Below are 9,247 nucleotides of genomic sequence, written 5' to 3'. Positions count from 1 at the left end.
TGTTTACTTTCATTATTGAGTCTTCTAAGGATTCCAAGATAAATTTAGTAAAATTAGTAAACGTTGTAAATGTTAATTTAGTAAATGTTGAAAAGAGTAAAAAAAAATTGATCTTATAGACTGAAGCAAAATGGTGAATAACATTCAGATTGATAAAAGTATTATTATTTCAGTGATAGTTACTTACTATTTTATTTTCAAAAGAAAGAGAACAAATTTCTTTAAAATTAACTTGGTCAATTATAATTTTTATGGTATTTAGAATATACTATTTGATGTGGGAGAAATATATGTATGTATAAATATAAACATATTTATAAATAAATATAAATTTATAAACATATTTATAAATAAATATATGTATAAAAATATGTATAAATATGTATATATGTGTATATACACATATATACATATTTATACATATATATATAATATTTGCTTTTATTAGGTATATGCCTGGAATAAAGTGGCTCTGTGCAGAAACAGACAGATATATTTCCCAAAGTTTTGTTTTGTTTTCATTTTAACTCTTCAATGAACTGTGAAAGACTTCCTGAATAGACTGCCTAAATAATTATATGCTTGCTAAAATCATGTGTAGTCATGTTTTTAATAATTTATTCAAATAAGCCATTCATACTTTCATTTTCATTTTCATTTTCATATTGTCTGACATAAGAAGATCTTGGATTAATTAGTACTACTTTTCACTATCCTTCTATTAGTTAGTATTCCACTGAGGAAATGAAGAAAAGTGTTGTATTAAATTGTAACGATTTAGGAACATTAGGCAACCATTCAGTATGCAATACTAAGATATTTCCATTAACCCAAATTATGGGTTTTCATTGACCTTGCTGATAAGATAACTAATAATTTGTATTTGATAATGACACCGAAACTTAGAGTACAATAAATAGCGAAAGATGAAAAAAGTAAAAAAAAAGATAATATAAATATTAGCAAAAAACATTGCAACAAAACAAACAGAAAAGTAACCTTTCTTTGTAAAATTTAAAATGGTTAACAAGTATATTGTTAACATTGTTACTTGCTTTATAAAGTGTGAAATTTCTCTTGTCCAGTTCCAGTTCTTATGGGTAACGCTTTCAACTTTTTCCCAAGTGGTGTGATGTTCGCTGTGTGTTTGTCATATATGACTCTTAATAGTTTGAAGTATGTTTCTTCAATGCCTAGTTTGTTGAGGGCTTTTATCATTAAGGGATGTTGGATTTTATCAAAAGCCTTTCCTGCATATATTGAGGTAATCATATAATTTTTTGTCTTTGTCTATGTGGCAAATCATATTTATTAATTTGAAAATGTTGAATCATCCTTGCATCTCTGGAATAAAATCCACTTGAATGATTTGCCTTTTTAAAGTGCTGTTGGATTCAGTTTCCTGGTACTTTCTTGAGGATTTTTGCACCTATGTTCAACAGGAATATTGTGGCTGTTGGGTAGAATGTTCTGTAAGTGTCCAATAGGTCCATTTGGTCTAGAGTTCAGTTTAAGTACAGGGTTTCTGTGTTGACTTTCTGCCTTAATGACGTGTTTAGTGTTGTCAATGAGATGTTGATATCTCCTGTATTATGGTATTGCCATCAGTCTCTTTTCTTATGTCAGATAGTACTTGTTTTATGAACATGGGTGCTATTATGTTGGGTGCATTTATATTTAGGATAGCTAAATCTTCTGGTTTTATTGAACTCCTTTTGAATGATATAATGCCCTTCTTTGTCCTTTTTTATTGTTGTTGGTTAATGTCTGTTTTATCTGATATAAGAATGGCTGCTCTTGCTCACTTTTGCTTTTCATTTGTGTGATATATTGTTTACAATCTCTTTACTTCGAGCCTGTAGATGTCTTTAGCCATTAGAGAGATCTCTTGTAGGCAGCCGATGGTTGCATTTTCTTTTTTTAAAATCTAATTTGCCAGTCTATATCTTTTAAGTGGAGCATATATGCCATTTATGTTCAAAGTTAATATTTATATATAAGGTTTTGTTCGTGTCATAGTTTGCTAGCTAGGTTCTTTGGAGTCTCAATTGTGTAATTGCTTTACAGAATTTGTAAGGTTTCTACTTATGTGTGATGTTATGATGGTGAGTATTTTACTTTCATATCCATGTTTAGATCTCTTTTGAGCAATTTGTGTAGTACTAGTCTAATGGTGACAAATGTCCTTAGTGTTTGCTTATCTAAGGAAATATTTAATTTCTTCTTCATTTATGAAACTTAGTTGGGCAGAATATAAAATTATTTTGGCTGGCATTTTTTTTAAAGAAAGCTAAAAATAGGTCCCAATCTCTTCTGGCTTGGAAAGTTTCAACTGAGAAGTCAGTTGTTAGTCTAGTGGGATATTATTTGTAGGTGATTTGACACTTCTCTCTAGCTGCCTTTAAGACAGAGTTGGTGGGTGCAGCGCACCAGCATGGCACATGTATACATATGTAACTTACCTGCACATTGCGCACATGTACCATAAAACCTAAAGTATAATAATAATAATAATAATAATAATAATAAAAGAAAAAAAAGAAATTAAAAAAAAAAAAAGACACAGAGTTTCACATTGACCTTAAATAGTCTAATGACTATGTTCCTTGGTGATGTTTACCTTACATAGTGTCTTCCAGGTGTTCTCTAAATTTCTTGTATATGGGCATCTATGTCTCTAGCAAGGTTGAGAAATTAAAAAAAATTATTTCCTCAAATATATGTTCCACACTTCTTACTTTTTCTTTTTTCCCTTATGAATGCCTACAAGTTGTAGGTTTGGTTGTTTTCCATAATCCCATATATTTGAAAGCTCTGCTCGTTTTTTAAAGTTATTTTTTTCTTTGTTTCTATTTGACTTGATTAATTCAAAAGACTGGTCTTTAGGTTCTGAAAGTCTTTCTTCTGCCTGGTCTAGTTTATTGTTAAAGCTTTCAACAGCATTACTGAAATTTCTTCAGTGATTTTTTTTTTATTTCCAGAGGTTGTGTTTGTTTTTCTAAAAAATATATCTATCTCTTCTTTCATCTCCTAAATTGTTTTTCTGGTTTCTTTTTGTTGGCTTTCAACTTTCTCTTGGATCTCTTTGAACTTCCTTACAATATGTATCTTAAATCTTCTATCATTTCAAAGTTTTCATTTTGGTTAAAATCCCTTTCTAGAAAGCTAGTGTGACCTTTGGATGTGTTATTACATTATTTAATCATGGTACCTGAGTTCTTGTGCTGACTGTTTTTTACCTGTAGAAGCTATTACCTCTTATTTTTCAATTTGCTTTTGTTTAGGTGGGATTTTTTTCCTCATTTGAGGGTGTAACTATTGTGTACGTTGGGCATGGTCCTTTGGCTTTGCTTCCATGTGTTTTTATAGGGTCAACTCTCTGTATAAAAATTTTGTGCTAATAGATAGCCTTAATGTAATGGATTTCTCAAATGCTAGTTTTTTTGTTTCTCTGTCTGTTTTTGTAGATTGTGGTAGAAGTCTACAATAAGCCCTGTGTGTGGTAAGGTTCACTGTCTTCAACAGATACAGGGAGGTGGAGGCTTGAGAGGCTTATTTTGTTCCCCAGTACTGTATACTTTTGTCAGCAGTAATTATATTTGGTTGTACATCCCACACCATACGCTAGTAGGTGCTGCTTGTGGGTAAGAGCCAGCTGAGCCTTGTACACAGATGTCAGCAGAAGTTGTAATGGGCCATGCAGTTTGACCTCTTGATCAGTAGTTGGCACTTGCAAGTGACAAGCATATGTGGTGATGGCAGCGGAATTCTACGTGGCTTTAGTTGATGGGGGGATGTACCAGAGTGTCCCTGGCAATGGATGGGGAATGGAGTTCAGTATTATTGCCTGGTGTTCTCCCACCAAGATGGCAGGAATAGATAGGGTTCAGTGCAAGTCCTGACCTTGGTGGGGTTGTAGAGGCAGCTCTCAGGCCACTTGGGCAACCATCTAGGGAATGGGGGAGGCACATCCTCTTACCACAGTGCCTAATCAGGGAAAGAGGGGACAGTCTGGGGCTTTCAGCCTAGCCAAAGGCCATGAGGGCTACCCATTTACTACTCCCCTGAACCCCCAGGGGTCTCCCTCCAATGTCTAACCTGAACAACAGACCCAACCAGCCAAGCTCATCTCAAGCATTCACACCCAGATCACTATGCTGTCCCAGGTGTTACAGATGGCGAGACTCCCTGTAGAAGAAACTGAGAATATCAGGCCTCATTCTTGGCAGTCTGGTTTCATGAAAGAAGGGGCACACAGCTCCTGCACCATCATGTGAGCATGTGTCATGCTCTTCTCTGTGTTCTAACACAGGGGGACCCTCTCCAGCATGAGATCAGACCACAGTTCTCATCTCTATACCGCTAGGTAGTGTGCTTGACTACTGCGGAACTGGGACTAGGCCAGCGGACTTGTCCTTTGGCCTTTTGAGGTCAAGCACTACCTTTGGTGTGGAAGTGAACTGCTCCCAGGCTGCCCAACAAACCACTCAGGTAGGGCAATGAAGCCTATACTGTGGGCTGCCCCTGCAAGAAAATCCAGGTAGGCAGTAATGGGAGGTACCAGCAGCCATGGGAGTTTGTGGTTCAGAATGCACCTCAGTCCCAGAGCAATGGTGCTGTGGCCTGTCTTGGGTACCTGAATGTGCACAGGCCCCACTCTCTCCTGGTCCAGCAGACAACATGAGCTACACTTGTTTAGGGCAGGACACAGAAACTTGAGAAGTGGGCGCTGAGTCATGTTTTACTGCAGCTGCCCAACACACTGAAATCTTTTGGGCTCCCGGTGAGATTAGGCAGTGCCTCTATGTGTTCTCCAGGCAGCTCCCAGACAGTCCAAAGGTTTGTAGGTGTTGTAGGAACTCTTTCAGCTAGGATCTCAGTGGCCCAGAGTAGGAATGTGGTGCCATGGGGTTCCTTTACTCAACCCTTCTTTGGGTTTGATCTAGGTCTGGGGGTCAGTCTTGGCACCCAGTGATGCCAAGCAGTAAGTCTCCTACCTCCCTCTTCAATCAAAGCATCTTCTGTTGCCTCTCTATTAAATTTCAGTATTCTCTCTCAAAAGATCTGTTGGATGTGTGAAGATTTACTCAGTATTTTGATTCCTCTTGTTGAAAAGGAGTATTCCAGCTGTTTCTAGTCAGCCATCTTTATTAATCCTAACATTTTTCAGAATGCCCTTTCTATAACTCAAAAAAAAATGTGTAATAGCTTAAAAAAAGAGAGAAAAAAAGGTGTAAGTAATAAATGAATAAGTGGTTCCCCATTATATCTAATTTAACTTAATGAGAAATATTCTTAACTTTCAACCAACTTCAATATTTCATAATATTAAAAATAACTTTTAGAGGAATCTTTTAAAACTAGAATCATAGCCCTTTTGTAATTTATCCCCTTGATAATAGAATTTCTTCTTTAGCACTACATTTTTGAAGAGTAATTATTAAAATATGTGGCATTAAGTCTGTTTTTATTATAAAACTTTCATATTAACTAAGAATTTTCTAGGTTGTCAAGGGAATTTACCAATTTGTGTCAATCATTTGGCTTCATAATTAAGTTTGATTCTCTTTTTGAGATTTTCATATAAAATCTGCAGTTTTCTGTCATGGGGGAAAAAGAAACTAGATCTTAGATACATTATATTGGTGATTAGCATGCATTCTTAAAAAATACAGTAGGAAATCATTGGTTTATTATAAATTATCTCAAAGTATGCTGGTCTATTAAGCATCATGATGCTGAATAGCAGAATATTTTAATTCCAGGTACAGATCTTTTTTATAGAAAACAAACTCATGTGAGGTGGAAAATGGGTTTGTTTTCTGATAAGAGAAAGCTCAGAAATCAGAGCTGTGAGAGTGAAACAGAAGGAAAGTTATGATTTAAAGAGGGGTAGGCATGATGTGATGAGAAGTGCATTTTACTTCTGTGGTATTGTTTTCTGAAAATTTATTCACTCCAGTTAATCATGAGAAAACAGCAGAAAAACCCAAACTGAAGGATATTCTACAAAATGTTTGATCAGTATAATTCAAAAGTGTCAAGCTTACAAAAAAAATAAATAAAGAGTGAGAACTCATAACTGGAGAACACTAGAAAAAAATGCAACATGGTATCAGAGATTAAATACTGAAACAGAAAAAAAGGATATTAATGGAAAAACTGATAAAATCAGAATAAAGTCTGCAATTTAATTCACAGCATCATACGAATGTGAATTTCTAAGTTGTGATAAGTGTTTCATGGTTGCCTACAATGTAAACCTTAGAGAAACATGAGTAAATGGTAAGAACTCACCATAAAATTTTGCAACTATTCTGTAAATATCAAAATAATAATAATAAAGAGGAAATAGTAGCAAAACAAATGAAAACAAGGGAGCAATACAAAGAGTGGAAATAAATTAAAATGGAACAAAGGGGACCAAACTACATAGACACAAATTAAAACTGCAACATTACCTAAATATTTCTTAAAGATATTAAGCTTTACATATGAAGATTATATAGAAATTCATATCTACCTTGATTTTAATGACATAATGTGTATATTAAGATTAATTTGGGTTGTTGTACATTTTCTGTATATTTCTGAATTTGCACATTGCCAGAATGAGTAACTGGCTTTGCATTATAATTAACTCCTTGAGAAATTTATTTAGAGGAATAAAACAATATACTTTGCTAAGTCATAGAATGGACAACTCAGTTATGCTTCAGGTTATCTTAGTAGGGAGTATCTGAGTGAGAGGGTAACAGATATACAAATCACATTCTAGGGTTAGACTTACTGGGAAGATCACATGGGATCAGAAATGGAAGTCAAAGTTTCTGTTACCAAATTTTGGTGACTCCAAAAGGACAGGAAAGACCAGAGATAAGCACTAAATGAGGACAATAAATAAGCAAAAAGGGATGTCCTACCGATTTCAGTATTCAGTGATTCTATAAGGAGGACCTGAGCCACCAAGCCTGGCCAAAATATTGGATTCTAATTAAAGAGTAGAGTGAGGAGGGGCACAGAGGACAGCCTCCGAGGGGAGGCCGCACTGCAAGCATCCCTGGAGCGGCGAAGGTATGCACTGGACGGATGGCAGCAGGCACCGCACAGGGAGCTGAGCACTGCTGGGAAGAATCCAGTGAGTGATGGCATTTATATCTCCTGATGATGATGCACAGCCTTCAGCGGGGGACATTTAATATGCCGAACACTGGGTCCAGGCTGCAGCTGCGGGACTCAGAGGCAAAGCTTGAGTGGCTCAGGAAGCATGAAGAGCCACCCTTGAGAGAAGAGGCAACCTCACTGGCGTTGGCAGCCCCACCACTGCCACATCTGCCAGGAAAGAATGCTGCTAGTGACATTCAAACTGTGCTCTGGGCGCTCCTACAGACATGCACAACATGAAGGGGCTGAGGCAACAGGCTGTGAGGGGCATCGGCCAGGAGCTGAACCGCAGGGCCCTGGGGGCCCCACCCCAAGCGCGTGGATTAACCAGGTTCGGCGGCGGAGCTCTCTGCTTGGTTGTCTGCTGGAAGAGACTCTCTGCCCGGGTGAGGTGGCTCACGCCTGTAATACCAGCATGCTGGGGGGCCGAGGCGGGCAGATCACAAGGTTGGGAGTTTGAGAGCAGCCTGACCAACAAGGTGAAACCCCACCTCTACTAAAAATACAAAAATTAGCTGAGCATGGTGGCGCGCGCCTGTAATCCCAACTACTCAGGAGGCTGAGGCAGGAGAATCGCTTGAACCTGGAGGGGAAGAAAAAAAAAAAGACTCTCTACAGTGACCAGGAGCTGACCTAGCTCCGGCAGTGGGTAGGAGGCCATGCACAAGGTCTTGGGCATCCTTAGCCCTCAGCAACCAGGAGGGCTGGAAGAAGGAGAGCCAGCAGGACAATGGGGACAAAGTGAGGAGTAAAGTGGCTCCAGATGGGGCAAGGTGTTCCGGCTGGAAGTCATGGTGGACCAGCCCATGGAAAGGCTCTACAAAGAGCTCGTGGACTGCATGGAGGCAATGGGGGAGTGGAACTCCAATATCAAGGAGATCAAGGTCTTGCAGAAGATGATCAGAAAAGATACATTCATTGCCCATGAGCTGGCTGCAGAGGCAGCAGGAAACCTAGTGGGGCCCCGTGACTTTGTGAGCATGTGCTGTGCCAAGCATCGAGGCTCCACCTGTGTGCTGGCTGGCATGGCCACAGACTTTGGGAACATGCCCGAGCAGAAGGGTGTCATCAGGGGGAGCATGGTCCCACTTGCATGGTGCTTCACCTGGTGACTGGAAGTCCCTCCAAGACCAAACTTATGTGACTGCTCAGCATCGACCTCAAGGGGTGGCTGCCCAAGAACATCATCAATCAGGTCCTGTCCCAGACCCAGGTGGATTTTGCCAACCACCTGCACAAGCACCTGGAGTCCCACCCTGCCTCTGAAGCCAGGTGTTGAAGGCCAGCCTGCTGTTCCCAAGTGTGTCCAGCTGCACTGGTACGCAAGCTTATCAGGAGAATCCTTGCTGGAAGCCTGCAAGCTTAAAATCTCCATCTGGCGACAGAGGAATAGGTGGGGTTAGTGTTTAGAGTATGATACTAGGATTCAGATTGGTAAAAGTTTTTAGTACCAAGAAAACAAGGATGAGGCTCTTTGATTAAAAGGTAACTTCATTCACTGACTAGCTATGACATGAAGGTTAAGGATCCTAAAATAATTGTAAGACTTTTTTCTGGGCCCTTATGTGCCCACCTAAAACCATCTTTAAAATGCCAGTGGCTCATATGGGTGGGGGGATGCTAGTCACAGGGCCTGAGGAGTCTTGCTTTATGGGCTGGAGAACCCCATGCCCTGAAGGCAGAGCATGTGCACAAAGCAGAATCTTAGAGGGTCTCCTGCAGCCCTCCACTCCTCCAACTCGCTGCATGGCAACACCAGAGAACAAGCAGCACACCACAGTGGGTACCTTCCAGAAATATAGTCCAAGCTTTCTCTATGGAAAAAGACAAAACTAATTAGTAAATAGGTTTCCCTATTGCTTCCATAGGCACCAGTCAGAAAAAAGAATCATAATTCACACACACACACACACACACACACACACACATACACAAAACAAGGACCTGAGTTCAGAAAATGAAGCCTGTAATCACACACTAAAATGAAAACAATAAATCATGTATAAACAGTTAATAAATGAATAAATGTATTGCTTCTATAGCTTTGAGATATGGTTTGGCTGTGTCCGCACCCAAATCTCAT

The 9,247-nt window shown here is 38.9% G+C and overlaps 1 pseudogene; it reads left to right on the top strand.

The window, feature by feature from the left end:
* The first annotated feature begins 7,345 nt into the window (after positions 1-7,345).
* LOC129011848 (steroidogenic acute regulatory protein, mitochondrial-like) lies at positions 7,346-8,443 on the top strand (annotated as a pseudogene).
* Positions 8,444-9,247: the final 804 nt, after the last annotated feature.

Source organism: Pongo pygmaeus, chromosome 14 (genome assembly GCF_028885625.2).
Source record: "Pongo pygmaeus isolate AG05252 chromosome 14, NHGRI_mPonPyg2-v2.0_pri, whole genome shotgun sequence".
NCBI classification, from domain to species: Eukaryota; Metazoa; Chordata; class Mammalia; order Primates; family Hominidae; genus Pongo; species Pongo pygmaeus.
The sequence above is the reverse complement of the archived record's forward strand: the minus strand, read 5'-3'. Positions and strand labels throughout refer to the sequence as shown.